This window comes from Macaca nemestrina, chromosome 7, assembly GCF_043159975.1.
Source record: "Macaca nemestrina isolate mMacNem1 chromosome 7, mMacNem.hap1, whole genome shotgun sequence".
In the NCBI taxonomy this organism is placed as follows: Eukaryota; Metazoa; Chordata; class Mammalia; order Primates; family Cercopithecidae; genus Macaca; species Macaca nemestrina.
In genome coordinates this window covers 127,669,616-127,684,884 of record NC_092131.1, presented here as the reverse complement: position 1 = coordinate 127,684,884, position 15,269 = coordinate 127,669,616, and the positions used below count along the sequence as shown (strand labels likewise).

Genomic DNA, 15,269 nt, shown 5'->3' with positions numbered 1-15,269 from the left:
AATGTTTCTTCTGAGAGTTTCTTTATGACTATATATGCAGGTAGCAGCAGTCTTATCAGGTCCTGTTTTCCCTCTTTTAGCCAAAATGGTAGCATAACTATGTGAACTTTCAACCATCAGAAATAGATTGTTTATAGAAGGCTCTTCTTGGTTCTTAGGGATCCACTTGCAAAATGGAAGCATTTTTCGCTTGTTTTTGACAACTCAGAACTATATATGGCTAAACCACATACCTGCTAAACTACATATCTGCTAAACTGAGTGTGGTTTGTTTCCTGCTTTAGGATAAACTTCCCCCACTATCAGAATAAGCTTTCCCCTCCGACTTCTCAACAGCTGGTATCACCACATTTCTTAGCTTGTTGTAAAGGTTGAGTGGCTTTCCACTTGTTTATTGGCCATTGTGTTTCTTCATTTGTGAATAGCCTGTTTAGGTCCTTTGCCTGTTGTTGTTGTTGTTTCCTTTGAGGAATTAAGGGATTAATTAAGGAATTCAGGAACAAATTCCTCGAAGGAAAAAAATTTATGCATTTCTTTTGCTCTTACAATTTGTGCAGTTTTAAAACTTACATATTCATTGGATTTTGATTGAAATTGCAATAAATTAGGGGAAATTGGCTTTATCTCTGGTTATATCTTTTGGATTTAAAATTTTTTTTTAATTTTTTTTTTTTTTTGAAATAGAGTCTCCCTGTGTCACCCAGGCTGGAGTGCAGTGGCGCGATCTTGGCTTACTGCAACCTTCGCCTCCCGGGTTCAAGCAATTCTCCTGCCTTAGCCTCCCAAGTAGCTGGGATTACAGGTGCATACCACCATGCCTGGCTAAATTTTGGTATTTTTAGTAGAGACAAGGTTTCACTATATTGGTCAGGCTGGTCTCCTGACCTCAGGTGATCCACCTGCGTTGGCCTCCCAAAGTTCTGGGATTACAGGCGTGAGCCACCGCACCCAGCCTTATACTGATTTCTTAATGAATTTGTAAGCTTTCATGTTTTGAACATGATAATGCAGCCATCCCACGGGATCCATGGGAGACTGGTTCAAATTCATAGATGCTCAAGTCTGTGATATAAAATGGCATAGTATTTGTATATAACCTCTACACATCCTCCTGTATGCTTTATTTTTTATTTTATTTTTATTTTTTGAGACAGGGTCTTGCTCTGTCACCCAGGCTGGGGTGCAGTGCTGCACTCGTGGCTCACTGCAGCCTCAGTCTCCTGGGGTTCAAACAATCCTCCCACTTCAGCCTCCAGATTATATGGGACTACAGGTGTGCACCACCACGCTCAGCTAATTTTTAATTTTTTTTTGTAAAGACAGGGTTTCGCCACATTGCCCAGGCTGGTCTTGAGAATTCTTGGGCTCAAGCAACAACCCTCCCACATAGGCCTCTCAAAGTGCTGGGATTACACGTGTGAGCCACTGTACCCAGTCTCTCCTTGTATACTTTAAATCATCTCTAGATTACTTATAATGCCTAATACAGTGTAAATGCTATGTAAAGAGTTGTTTTACTATATTTTTGAATTTGTATTATTTTTTATTGTGGTCCTTTTTTTTAATGATTTTTTTTTCCCTGAATATTTTTGATCCAAGATTTGTTGAATCCACAGGTGTGTAACCTGCAGATACTGAGGGCCAACTGTACATATAAATTGTTTAACATAGTGCCTGGCACATATTAAATACTCAATGAATGTTAAAATTCTATTATAATTTCTCTGCTCTAGAACAGTTTGAAGAATATAAGAAATTTAAGCTTATAAAAGTTTTTTGAAAAACCATCTTGGAACTGGTGCCTTTTTTATAGTAGATTTTTGAGAACTTTTCCCATTTTTACCATGGAATTAGTCTGTTCTGGTTCTTGTGTCAGATTTTTGGAAAATTTTCCAGTTCATCCTGAGTTATCTTTCATAATTTAAAAATCTCAGCCAGGTGCGGTGGCTCACGCCTGTAATCCCAGCACTTTGGGAGGCCGAGGTGGACAGATCACGAGGTCAGGAGATTGAGACCAAAGTGGCTAATACGGTGAAACCCCATCTCTACTAAAAATACAAAAAATTAGCCAGGCATCGTGGCGGGTGCCTGTAGTCCCAGCTACTCGGGAGGCTGAGGCAGAAGAATGGACTGAACCCAGGAGGCGGAGCTTGCAGTGAGCCGAGATCGTGCCACTGCACTCCATCCTGGGCGACAAGAGAGACTCCGTCTCAAAAAAAAAAAAAAAAAATTCCTCTATGTCTGTAACTGTACCCCCTTTTTTTATTTCTGATGTTGTATATTTGTGGTTTAGTGGTCTTTTCAAAGTACTGTACTTTTAGTCTTTCCTGAGATTGCTTACTGATTTTAATATTTTCCTTCTTTCTGTTTGGTCATTTTATTATTTTTGTCATTTTCTTCTTTCTAACTTTTGTCATTATTCATTTTCTAGCTTCTTGAACTTATAATTCATTTATTTGCAATCCTTATTGTTTAATAATAATAACTTTTTTTTTTTTTTTTTTTTTTTTTGAGACAGAGTCTCCTTCTGTAACCCAGGCTGGAGTGCAGTGGTATGATCTTGGCTCACTGCAACCTGTGCCTCCTGGGTTCAAGTGATTCTCCTGCCTCAGCCTCCCCAGTAGCTGAGACTACAGGTGCCCACCACCACGCCTGGCAAATTTTTTTATTTTTATTAGAGACGGGGTTTTCCCATGTTGACCAGGCTGGTCTCGAACTCCTGGCCTCAAGTGATCCACCCGCCTCAGTCTCCCAAAGTTCTGGGATTACAGGCATGAGCTACAATGCCTGCCTAATAATAACTTTTTTAAGGCATAAGTTTTCTGTATATGGCTTTGGCTGTATGCCATAACTTTGATAATTTTATGAGTGTTCTTATAGTCAATCATTTCTCAAATATCATTTCAGTCTTTTATTAAAAAGGTTCTCTTGCTTAAGGTCAAGAGTTCGAGATCAGCCTGGGCAACATGGCAAGACCTCATCTTTACAAAAAATAAAAAAAATTAGCCAGGCATGTTAGGTGGTACATGCTTGTAGTCCCAGTTATTTGGGAGGTTGAGGCAGGAGGGTTACTTGAACCTGGGAATTTGAGCCTGCAATGAGCTGTGATGGTGCCACTTCACTCTAACCTGAGCATCAGAGCCAGACCCTGACTCGAAAAAGGAAAAAATTTTTTTTCTTTTGAAAAGTTTTAGAGAAGAGTGTTTTCTAAAATTTTCAAGTGGTTTGTGATGTTTGGTTTCTCGCTCTGTCACCCAGGCTGGCACGTGGTGGTGCGATTTCATACTTGCTAATTTCTGCACTATGGCCAGTTTATACAGTTTGTATGAGTTCTACATCTAAGACTATATTGAGATTTTCTTAGTGGCCTAGGATATTCCTTGGACTCACATATTCCTAGCAATAATCCTTAGAGTTGAAAAGTTGTATTTGTTGTACAGTACACACATATATATAATATACAAATATATGTATAATGTATATATGCATATATATGTGTATATCCATATATATGTAAGTTCTAGTGCTTGTGTGTGTGTGTATCTACACTCTACACTCTATTGAAACTTTCTACTTTTCTTTTTTTTTTTTTTTGAGATGGAGTCTTGCTCTGTTGCCCAGGTTGGCGTGCAGTGGCGTGATCTTGGCTCACTGCAGCCTCCTCCTGTGGGGTTCAAGTGATTCTCCTGCCTCAGCCTCCTGAGTAGCTGGGACTACAGGCGCGTGCCACCACGCCCGGCTAAGTTTTTTTTGTATTTTTAGTAGAGATGGGGTTTTACCATGTTGACCAGGATGGTCTCGATCTCCTGACTTTGTGATCCACCTGCCTCAGCCTCCCAAAGCACTGGAATTACAGGAGTGAGACATCACCCCTGGCCAAAACTTTCTACCTTTCTTTCCATTCTGTTTCACCAATTCTCTAAATAATAATTACAGAGTGGTAACTTCCCCATTAAAACATATATATAGGCTGGACATGGTGGCTTCCACCTGTAATCCCAACACTTTGGGAGGCCAAGGCTGGTGGATTGATTGAGCCCACGAGTTTGAGGCCAGCCTGGGCAATATGGCGAAACCCCGTCTCTACAAAAAAATACAAAAATTAGCTGGGCATGGTGGCACGTGCCTCTCGTCCCAGCTATTCGGGAGGTGGAGGTATTCCTCAGAGAGGATCACCTGAGCCTGGCAGTTCAAGGATGCGGTGAGCCATGATCACGCCACTGCACTCCAACCTGGGTGACAGAATGAGACTCTTGTCTTAAAAAAAAAAAAAAAAAAGGGCCAGGTATGGTGGCTCACACCTGTAATCTCAGCACTTTGGGAGGCTGAGGCGGGTGGATCATGAGGTCAGGAGTTCAAGACCAGCCCGACCAACATGGTGAACCCCGCCTCTATTAAAAACACAAAAATCAGCTGGGCGTGGTGGTGGGCGTCTGTAATCCCAGCTACTCAGGAGGCTGAGGCAGGAGAATCGCTTAAAACCAGAAGGTGGAGGTTGCAGTGAGCCGAGATTGTACCACTGCACTCCAGCCTGGGCAACAAGAACGAAACTCTGTCTCAAAAAAAAAAAAAAGTGTGTATACACATACACGCACATGCGCACTCTAGAACCTATCTCATCTATCACCACAAAGAGTAGAATATAACTGTTCTTCCAGACAAAATAAAACATTTAGCACACTTTTATAATTTTTCTTCTTCCCTCTTCCCTCTCACTTTCAGATTTAGTTGAAATAATGTGAACTTTTAGTTCCAGATTATTACCAAATTTTTAATTTTTTTTTTCTATTGTAAGCATCCTTTCTGAACAGGTATTAAGCTTCATGGTCATATTACAACCCACCTGTTAGCCATACCTTAGACTTTAATTGGATTCATTGCTCAACATAATTTTTCCTATAGCTTTTCTTCCCCTTTCTTGAATTATTTAAGGTGATTAATTTTCCATTTGACAGGAATACTCCATCAAGTAATTAAAAAAAATTATTCCAGAGTTTACTTTCTGAGACCTTAAGTGTCTTTACTTGTATGTCCTTCTTTTCTGTCACATATGAGGGAAAGTTTAGGTGTAAAATTCTGAGGTCACAATCACAGTGCTTTTACCTCAGAATGTATAAACCTTGCTTCACAGATTTCTAGTCTGGTGTTGCAGATGAGAAGTCCAGTTATGGTCTATTTTTTTCTCTGTGAGTATACTTTTTAGAGATGGGATCTCACTCTGTCACCCAGGCTGGAATGTAGTGGTGCAGTCAGAGCTCACCATAACCTAAAACTCCTGGGCTCAAGCAATCCTCCCACCTTGGCCTCCCAAGTAGCCAGGACTACAGGCACCTGCCACCACGCCTGGCTAATAAATATAGTTGGATGGTTTTCATTTGTTTATTTGTTTGTTTAGAGACAGGGTCTTGCTTTGTTGCCCAAGCTGGTGTGCAGTGGTGTGATCATAGCTTACCATAACCTCGAACTCCTGGACTCAAGAGATCTGCCAGCCTTAGTCTCTGAGTAGCTAGGACTACAGGTGCCTGCCACTATGCCTGGCTAATTTTTAAAATTTTGTATAGAAATAGGATCTCACTCTATTGCCCAGGCTGGTCTAAACTCCTGACTTCAAGTGATCCTCCTGCCTTAAACACCCAAAGCACTGGGATTACAAGCTTGAGCCCATGCCCAGCCTGCTAAAGATCTTTATATAATTTTTTCTTTTTTCAATAATCTTCTATCACCATTGTTGATCTGAAAAACTCAAGTCTTTCTTCAGCTTTTCAGCTCAGGGAAATTATATTTTGCTATTTATTTATTTATTTATTTATTTATTTATTTATTTGAGATAGAGTCTCACTCTTGGAATATAGTAGCATGATCTCAGTTCCTTGCAACCTTTGCCTCCCAGGCTCAAGCAATTCTCATGCCTCAGCTTCCCAAGTAGCCGGGACTACAGAAGTGCGCCATTACACCTGGCTAATTCTTGCGTTTTCTTTTTAGTAGAGACAAGGTTTTGCCATATTAACCAGGCTGGTCTTGAATTCCTGGCCTCAAGTGATCTGCCCGCCTTGGCCTCCCGAAGTGCTGGGATTATAGGCATGAGCCACTGTGCCTGGCCATACTTTTTAACGTACTCATAGCCCTTCATTTGTTTAATTTATTATTTATTTATTTATTTTAGACATGGTCTCACTCTGTCACCCACGCTGGAGTGCAGTGGCACGATTGTGACTCACTGCAACCTCCGCCTCCCAGGTTCAAGCGATTTTCCTGCCTCAGCCTCCTGAGTAGCTGGGACTACAGGTGCGCACCACCATGCCCAGCTAATTTTTGTATTATTAGTAGAGACGGTGTTTCACCATATTGGCCAGGCTGTTCTCGAACTCCTGACCTTGTCATCCACTCACCTCGGCCTCCCAAAGTGCTGGTATTACAGGTGTGAGCCACTGCACCTGGCCCATTTGTTTATTTTTAAAATGTTTACTACTGTTGTTATATGGATATTGGAACTCCAAGAACATATTTTGCATCTTTTAATTTTTTTCCCCATTAATTCTGTTGCTTTGCCCTTTTTCCCCGAGATTCTCTGAGCGCTCCTTGAATTGTTTTTCTAACTTGCCAGCTCATCTTTTCACAGCTGACTCCATTCTTCTATCTGCTACCCCTGTTGAATTGTTGTGGGTTTTTCCCCCCCAGCAATCTTTTTTTTTTTTTTTTGGTTGCCAAAAGAGCTTAATGCTGTCAGGATGCTTTTTCTTGGCAGCGTGTTCTTGTTTTCTCACTGTAATATGTTCTTAAGTCTCCCTGAAAAACACACTTCGCATTTACAGAGGTGTATGTTTCCTACATGATCCCCTTTTCAATGGGGACTTGCTCAGTTTGGTTGTTGATTCTCTTCATAGTTGTCCTGCGGTCTGTGCTGTCTGCTCCCATGTAAAGACTGACATCCAGATTGTTCAGTGTTTGTAGCTAGCATGGGCTGGCAGCAGTTGTGTAAAGCACAATTTATACCCCACACTCAATCCCTGCAGTGGAACAGGGCCGCTCCCCGCGAGTCCCAGATGGTGTCAGCTTGTAAGTAGTCCCACCTCTACTGTGGGGGTCAGAGGTGGATTTCTCCCTATTAAGGATGGAGAAAGCCTTTTGTCTGTACCCATTTTAGATGTCCAGCTAGGTCCCTGTAAATTAGACTCACAAGATACAGATTCACAAGAGAAAAGCAGGCTAGGTGCGCCTGTAGTCCCAGCACTTTGGAAGGCCGAGGTGGGTGGATCACCTGAGGTCAGGAGTTTGAGACCAGCCTGACCAACATGGCGAAACCTCATCTCTACCAAAAATACAAAATTTAGCCAGGTGTGGTGGCACACACCTGTAATCCCAGCTACTCAGGAGGCTGAGGCAGGAGAACTGCTTGAACCCTGGAGGTGGAGCTGCAGTGAGCCGAGATCACACCACTGCCCTCCAGCCTGGGTGACAGAGCGAGACTCTGTCTCCGAAAAAAAAAAAAAGGGAGAGAAAACCAGGAGCATTTTAGCATGTGCATCTAGCATGGGTATCACATCTAGCATGGGAATTGTGCATATACATGGGAGTATCCAGAGATGAGTAACTCAAAGCATTGGTTAGAACTTCAGCTTACATAGCATCTTAATGAAAGAAAAGGAAATGTTTAAAGAAGTGGCAGGATTGGCCGGGTGCGGTGGCTCATGCCTGTAATCCCAGCACTTTGGGAGGTCGAGGTGGGCAGATCACGAGGTCAAGAGATCAAGACCATCCTGGCTAACATGGTGAAACCCCATCTCTACTAAAAATGCAAAACATTAGCCAGGCGTGGTGGCGGGCACCTGTAGTCCCAGCTACTTGGGAGGCTGAGGCAGGAGAATTGCTTGAACCCGAGAGGCGGAGGTTGCAGCAAGCCGACATGGCGCCACCGCACTCCAGCCTGGGTGACAGAGTGAGACTCCGTCTCAAAAAAAAAAAAAGGAAAAAAAGAAGTGGCAGGATAAAAGAAAGGGGTTTTAGGCTTGCAGAGGTGGCAAACTGTAGGAAGTTGTGTTTCTGTTTTGCATTGCTAGAAGGAATACCTGAGGCTGGGTAATTTATAAAGAAGAGAGGTTTTTTTGGCTCATGTTCTGCATGCTGTACAAGCGTGGCACCAGAAACCTGCTTGGCCTCAGGTGAGGCTGCAGGTAGGTTTTAATCGTGGCAGAAGGTGAAGGGGGAACAGGCGTGTCGCATGGCAACAGAGGGAGCGAGAGCGAGAGCGAGAGCGAGAGCGAGAGAGAGAGAGAGAGAGAGAGAGAGAGAGAGAGGGAGGAAGCTGGAGAAGGAGGTGTCAGGTGCCTTTAAATAACCGGCTCTCCCATGAACTACCAGAGAGAGAATTGTGGCCCCAAGCCATTCATAAGGGATCCACCCTCATGACCCAAAACACCTCCCACTAGACCCCGCCTCCAACACTGGAGGTCACATTTCAACGGGAGATTTGGCAAATATATGGGAATACTAATGGAGTAAGGTTTGTTTGTGCAGGCCTACTTGGCGCCAGCTTTCCATCTTCGCGGCTGTAAAACTTCCCTGAGAGAGGAGATTTATGCAGTTCTTGTTTCTCAGAAGTTTCTGCTTTTAGTCATAAGAGCAAAGAGCGTAACAGTCAAAAGAGTTTCTGTTTTTAGTCATAAGCTCTTAGAAGGCTCCTTTCTGTATCTGTTGGTTTTCATTTGCCTGCAGCTCAGAACAATCACATGCCAAAGTGGCATATTTTGGAGTGGTATATTTTTATCCCCTATGTCAGGTACAATGAGCAGGGAAGGTTCAGCCAGCAAGAGGGCAGGATTCCTGTTCCTTCAGCACGATGCATGGCCTTAAAAATCCTGAAAAATCATATGCTCCCACTCCCATTTCACACTGCTTCACAATTTACCAGTGGTTACTGGATAAACTCAACTTATTTTTTCTGCACAAAACCTCAATGCCATAAATAAAAGCTCACAACTTCCTCTGGTCCCAAGTCAATTAGCAGCCACCTCGCTCTTTGACACTGATCTGATTTAGAGCTCACACTGGGGAGCAGCCCCAGAGGTGGCTTTAAACCTGGGACTTGGGGTGTCTGCCCTGGGGCCATTGGTATTTGCTCCACATGCCTGTGGAGTCCATTCTTTCATGTTCATGTCACACCTACTGTGTGGCATGTTCTTTACTAGGGGCTGGGGTAGAAATACGAATGGACACAGCACCTCCTTGAGGTCACAGCCTGGTAAACAGATCAGCCATTAACATCGAGGCGGCAGGGTTCTGTGCAGAAGGCTGCGTGACTTTGCTGTCTATTGTGACTGTGTTTTGATAGTTGCCTTTGTCACACTGTCTTCTGTGTTAGGTTTGGCCTCAGCAGCATGCCTTATCTGGCACAGGGCCGACATCCTGTTTGTGCTCAGTCAGTTGTGGAAGGAAGAAGGCAGGCAGGCACAAAGGTGGCTGAGCTCAGAAAAGGCCACTTACCCTGCTGGGATTGGCTGGGGAAGGCGGCTTCCAAGAGGCCATCACACTTAGTGTGATGTATAAGGAAAGAGAAAGGTTATAGACAGGAGGGACCACAGGGGCAAGGAAGGGGCACTAGTGAGTCTGCAGCATTTCAGGAACTGCAATAGAAGGTTGATGTGAGGGCAGGCACTGGAAAGGTGAGTTGGGGTCAGACGTGGCAGGCTTGGAAGGAGTCAGGACTCTATGCTGCAATTTCCAGAACACTCAGTGTTGTCAGCTTTCTCCTTTGTCATGCCTTCATACCACCTAATCGTCTCACCAGTGACTATCCTCTGGAAGACAATGGGAATGGGACCCTGTGGTGGGCTCTACTGAAAATCCATTGATGGGGCCGAGCGCGGTGGCTCACGCCTGTAATTCCAGCACTTTGGAAGGCCGAGGCAGGCGGATCATGAGGTCAGGAGATCGAGACCATCCTGGCTAACATGGTGAAACCCCGTCTCTACTAAAAATACAAAAAAATTAGCCGGGCATGGTGGTGGGCACCTGTAGTCCCAGCTACTTGGGAGGCTGAGGCAGGAGAATGGTGTGAACCGGGAGGCAGAGCTTGCAGGGAGCCAAGATTGTGCCACTGCACTCCAACCTGGGCGACAGAGTGAGACTGTCTCAAAAAGAAAAAAAGAAAACCCATTGATGGGTGTTGAGGAGTGGTAGGATGGATGATCAGACCCTCTCTCTGCACTCTGGTACTTTGACAAAAGTGGGCAAGTTTGGGAACAGGGAGATCAGAATTTCTTTGGCTGCATACTTATTTATATTTCACCCCATTCCATGGAGAATTTGAGGAGACTTGCCACCAGATGTGGGATACATATCCAATAGAAACTGAAGCAAAGAATCTGGAGAAGGGAAAGGGAGCCTCATGAGTACACTAGGTCTTAGGTTCAGGTGGGGGTGAGACCTGCAAGAATGCAGAGAGGGAGGGGTGTGGAGACGGCTGCAGTCCCACACTGCCAGCACTTGCCTGACCAGACGTGCTCTGGAGCGCTTCCACCCAAGAATGCAGAGATGGCTGCGGTCTCACACTGCCAGCACTTGCCTGACCAGACATTCTCAGGAGTGCTTCCACCCAAGCATAGTGTGGGTCTAGGGCTGCAGGTGGAGCTGAGTCTTATCTGTGTCTGGGTGTCAGATCCTAAAGTTTGCTGGATGGAGTGGGGGAGTTAATCCAGGGCCATCAAAGCCTGCAGCCAGAAAGAGCTTGAGTTATCATTAATTGGAGGAAACAAAAGGCCTATTAATCAAGTTTAAGAGGTGTGGTTGGAGGATCAGTACCCATGCCTGCTTGGTGCTCTCTTGGTGCCCTCTGTGAAGTTAGCGGTAAATTGCATTTTATTGGGGATTGATGATATTATTGGGATTGCTTCCTGGCCTGCCAGGAGCATTACATGGGCAGAAGAAAGGCTGCTGCCAGGAGTTGGGTAACATGATGAAAGATGTGGACAATAAATGACCCATTTCCAAGTTTTTTATGAACTTACCTCGAAGGTAGATTTGTAGAATAGTATGTGGATAAAAGGGGTTTTCCTCCTGGTCTCCTTTGATGTTTTGGAGAAAGAAGCAAGAAGTTTACTTATTTATTTGTTTATTTTTGAGACAGTATCTTGATCTGTCACCCAGGCTGGAGTGCAGTGGCACAGTCATGGCTCGCTGCAGCCTCAACCTTCCAGGTTCAAGTGATCCTCCTACCTTAGCCTTCCTAGTTTGTAGAGATGAGTTTTCACCATGTTGCCCAGGTTGGTCTCGAACTCCTGGGCTCCACCCACCTCGGCTTCTCAAAGTGCTGGAATTACAGGCTTGAGCCACCATGCCCAGCCAGAAGCAGGGAATTTGAAGCAGCCCAAGCCAAGATCAGGATTAGGGCTGGCGCTCCTTTCTGCAGCTGTGGGAGTGGGCTTTGCTATTCACAGATGGAGGCCTGGGACATTTTAGAACAATTTGGGGTTTTTTCGTTTTTGTTTTTTTGAGACAGGGGCTCGCTCTGTCATCCAGGCTGGAGTGCAGTGGTGCGATTACAGCTTACTGAAGCCTTGACCTCCCAGGCCCTAGTTATCCTCCCACCTCAGACCCCCAAGTATAATAGCTGGGACTACAGACATGCACCACTAGGCCCAGCTAATTTTCTTTCTTTCTTTTTTTTTTTTTGTAGAGATGGGATTTCACTATGTTCCCTAGGCTGGTCTCAAACTACTGAGCTCAGGCAATCCACCTGCCTGGGCCTCTCAAAGTGCTGGGATTACAGGCGTGAACCACTGTGCCCAACCTTTAGAACGATTTTTAACAAGACTTGAAATTAACAAGCTTTTGGCATAGTGGTGCACGCCTGTAGTCCCAGCTACTAGGGAGACTGAGGTGTGAGGATCACTTGAGCCTGAGACGTTGAGGCTGCAGTAAGCCATAAATCATGCCATTGCACTCCACACTCCAGTCTGGGCAAGAGAGCGAGGGCTTGTCTCCAAAAAAAAAAAAAAAAAAGAAATTAACAAGCTTTTCTCATTGATTGCTAACTGATACAATTAAAAACTTACTATTAATAGAACCACGGCTAGCCAGCCAGACAGCCATTGAGCAATCACTTATTAAGCATCTATTTCATGACTGGTATTATGATAGCTATTGCCAGATGAAAAAGAATGCCTGCCTTTGAAGCTTGAATTTGTGGAGAGTTTCAGCCTATGGATAATTTGCATGTGTGTGCAACCTTGTACTCTATGGCAAGAACCCAGAGGTCCCAGAAGACACGTTCAGATCAAGTGCTGTGGCAGTTTTAAGAAGGGAAAACTTGTGTTTATGTGGGAGGGTCAGGGAAACCCTGATATTTTAGCGTTTCAGCTACACCTTGAAGAGGTTTATTTGTCTCTATAAGTTGCATCTAAAACAAACTATAAATTAGTGACTTTTTTTAGTAGGTTAAGCAAAAGCTGAATTGATGGCTGATGTAAGTGAATCGGGGTCAAGCTGGCCTCTGACCTGACCGATTAGATACTCAGATTGTGTCACCAGGAGGTACTTTCTCTGTATGTCTTGTGACCTGGCTTTCTTCCAAGACTGGTCCATTCACAGAAGGGTTAACTTCTCATGGGTGCCAGATGTTTGCAACAGCTCCAGAGGTTACGCCCTCAGCCCCAGATTCAAGGGGAAGAGAGTGTGACTCTCTCCCAGCATTCCAAGCTAAATCTCAGTGTGTCTTTGATTGGGTCAGGTTCCTCTCCCTGCAAGGGTGGCTAAGGCTAGGGGGGTTCTCAGATTAGCTTAAGCCTGAGTCATATGCTCCCCCAAAGCTCATGGACTGAGAACAGGAATGTGTGGCTACCTAAAGGCAAAGTCCAGTTTCATATTGGTACAAGAAGAAAGAAGAATGTGCCTTCAATACATCTTAGAAAAAATGTCCAGTAGCCACTGTAAATGAAAGCAAAGAAGAAAAAAAACACTCCAGGTGTATGGAAGGCAGTGGAACAGAAACTGAAGTGCAGGGGACAGGTTTGAAGCCAGCCTCAAGTGAAACAACACCCTCACCTCTTGGTACCTGGGTAAACTCTCTTCAATAGAAAGCCATCCTTTTCCAACCAGGTTAGGAAATGGGCTGTTGGGGCTGCATTCGGCCTTTCCTTTTAACAAAGTAGAGCACTATCCTGCCATTTGAGATGTTTTTCCTGTGTTATTCTTATAATTCCCACACCCTCCTGTAAGATTATTAGGAAGAGAGAGCTGTTCCCTTTGTACAAACAAGGTGAGAGGCCAGAGAGTTAACAGGAGCTTCCCAAAAGGAAGAGCTTGCGGGAGCCAGGGCCAGAACAGGATGCAGGATTTCCTGATTGCAGAATGGGTGCCCCTTTCCTACTCCTGCTGGACTCTACATTCAGGCAGCCCAAAGCTAACGACTGCACTGAGTTGCAAAAATAATTCTAACAGTTATTTCTTAAGAATTTAGAGTGTATCTTAAGTAAGCATGCAATTTAAGCAATGTTGAACTTAATTTTCCCTGACTTTTACAGAAGATAAAGAAACTAAAGTAAAATTAGACTTGCTGAACTTCAAAGAAATCATTCTTCATCTTAAAATATTTTCCTAAAAGATCCCTCTAAGATTAAGGAAAAAAACCACAAGACATTAAGAGGTTGCAGTCATACTGTTTTTTTGTTTTGTTTTGTTTTTTGAAACAGAGTCTCACTCTGTCGCCCAGGCTGGAGTGCAGTGGCATGATTTCGGCTCAGGGCAACGTCTGCCTCCCGGGTTCAAGCGATTCTCCTGCCTCAGCCTCTCGAGTAGCTGGAATTACAGGCGTGCACCAATAAGCCCAGCTAACTGTTTTGGGGTTTTTGGGTTTTTGTTTTGTTTTTGTTTTTGTTTTTGAGACAGAGTCTCACTCCATTGCCCAGGCTGGAGTGCAGTGGCGTGATGTTGGCTTGCTGCAACCTCTGCCTCCTGGGTTCAAGCAATTCTCCTGCCTCAGCCTCCCAAGTAGCTGGGATTACAGGCTCCTGCCACCACTCCTGGCTAATTTTGTATTTTTAGTAGAGATGGGGTTTCTCCATCTTGGCCAGGCTGGTCTTGAACTCCCGACCTCGTGATCCACCCACCTCTGCGTCCCCAAGTGCTGAGATTACAGGCGTGAACCACTGTGCCCGGCCATTTTTTTGTATTTTTAGTAGAGACGGGGTTTCGCCATGTTGGCCAGACTGGTCTCGAACTCCTGATTTCAGGTGATCCACCCACCTCAGCCTCCCAAAGTTCTGGGATTACAGGCAGGAGCCACCATGCCCAGCCTCATATCGTTTGTTTTTAATGAAACGCTTCTATTTTACATGGTAGTAACTGAGTCTCTGCAATGAAAGATCAAGATGGTTGGCTTCCATCCTTCTCGTTTTGGTTCCATGTCAATAGGACTATAAGGTTCACCACTGGTCTTTTTACTTTAACATCACTTTTCCCAAGTTGTGTATTTTCATTGAGCTCTTAATTGGATAGATGTTATCAATAAGCAATTTTTTTTTTTTCAAGAAGAACTACTTTGTTCTGAATTCCTTGAGTCTCTTGGTGTTGAGAATGTCTCTGGGTTACTCTGATACTTGAATAATATCTTGGCTGGGTATAATATTCTTGGTCACAATCACTTTCAAAATTTTGTAGATGCTGCTGCCTTGTCTTCCAGCATCAACTGTTCATTAGGACAGCTCTGGGGCCAAACTGACTTGCTTTTTCTGTCTTTCTTTTTTTTTTTTTTTTGAGGTGGAGTCTCGCCCTGTCGCCCAGGCTGGAGTGCAGTGGCCGGATCTCAGCTCACTGCAAGCTCCGCCTCCCGGGTTTATGCCATTCTCCTGCCTCAGCCTCCCGAGTAGCTGGGACTACAGGCGCCCGCCACCTCACCCGGCTAGTTTTTTGTATTTTTTAGTAGAGACGGGGTTTCACCATGTTAGCCAGGATAGTCTCTATCTCCTGACCTCGTGATCCGCCCGTCTCGGCCTCCCAAAGTGCTGGGATTACAGGCTTGAGCCACCGCGCCTGGCCGCTTTTTCTGTCTTGATGCCTAAAGATATTTTTTATTCTTGAAATTTATTAATTTAACCAAGCTGTCTTGGTGTTGAACATTTTGTATCAAATTATTCTGGAACTTAGCATGCTCCTTCAATCTAAAAATGCTCTTTATTTCAATTGCTTAAATTGCTTCTCCTCCGTCTTCCTTTTCTTCCTTCTCATTTTCTTTTTCTTGCTCTATTACCAATAGTATTGAAATTTGTAATTTATTA

General features: G+C 44.3%; 1 protein-coding gene across 19 annotated transcripts in view; it reads left to right on the top strand.

The window, feature by feature from the left end:
* Positions 1-15,269, top strand: part of LOC105463766 (PML nuclear body scaffold) — a 56,100-nt gene that overhangs the window by 4,445 nt on the left and 36,386 nt on the right. The window lies entirely within an intron of this gene.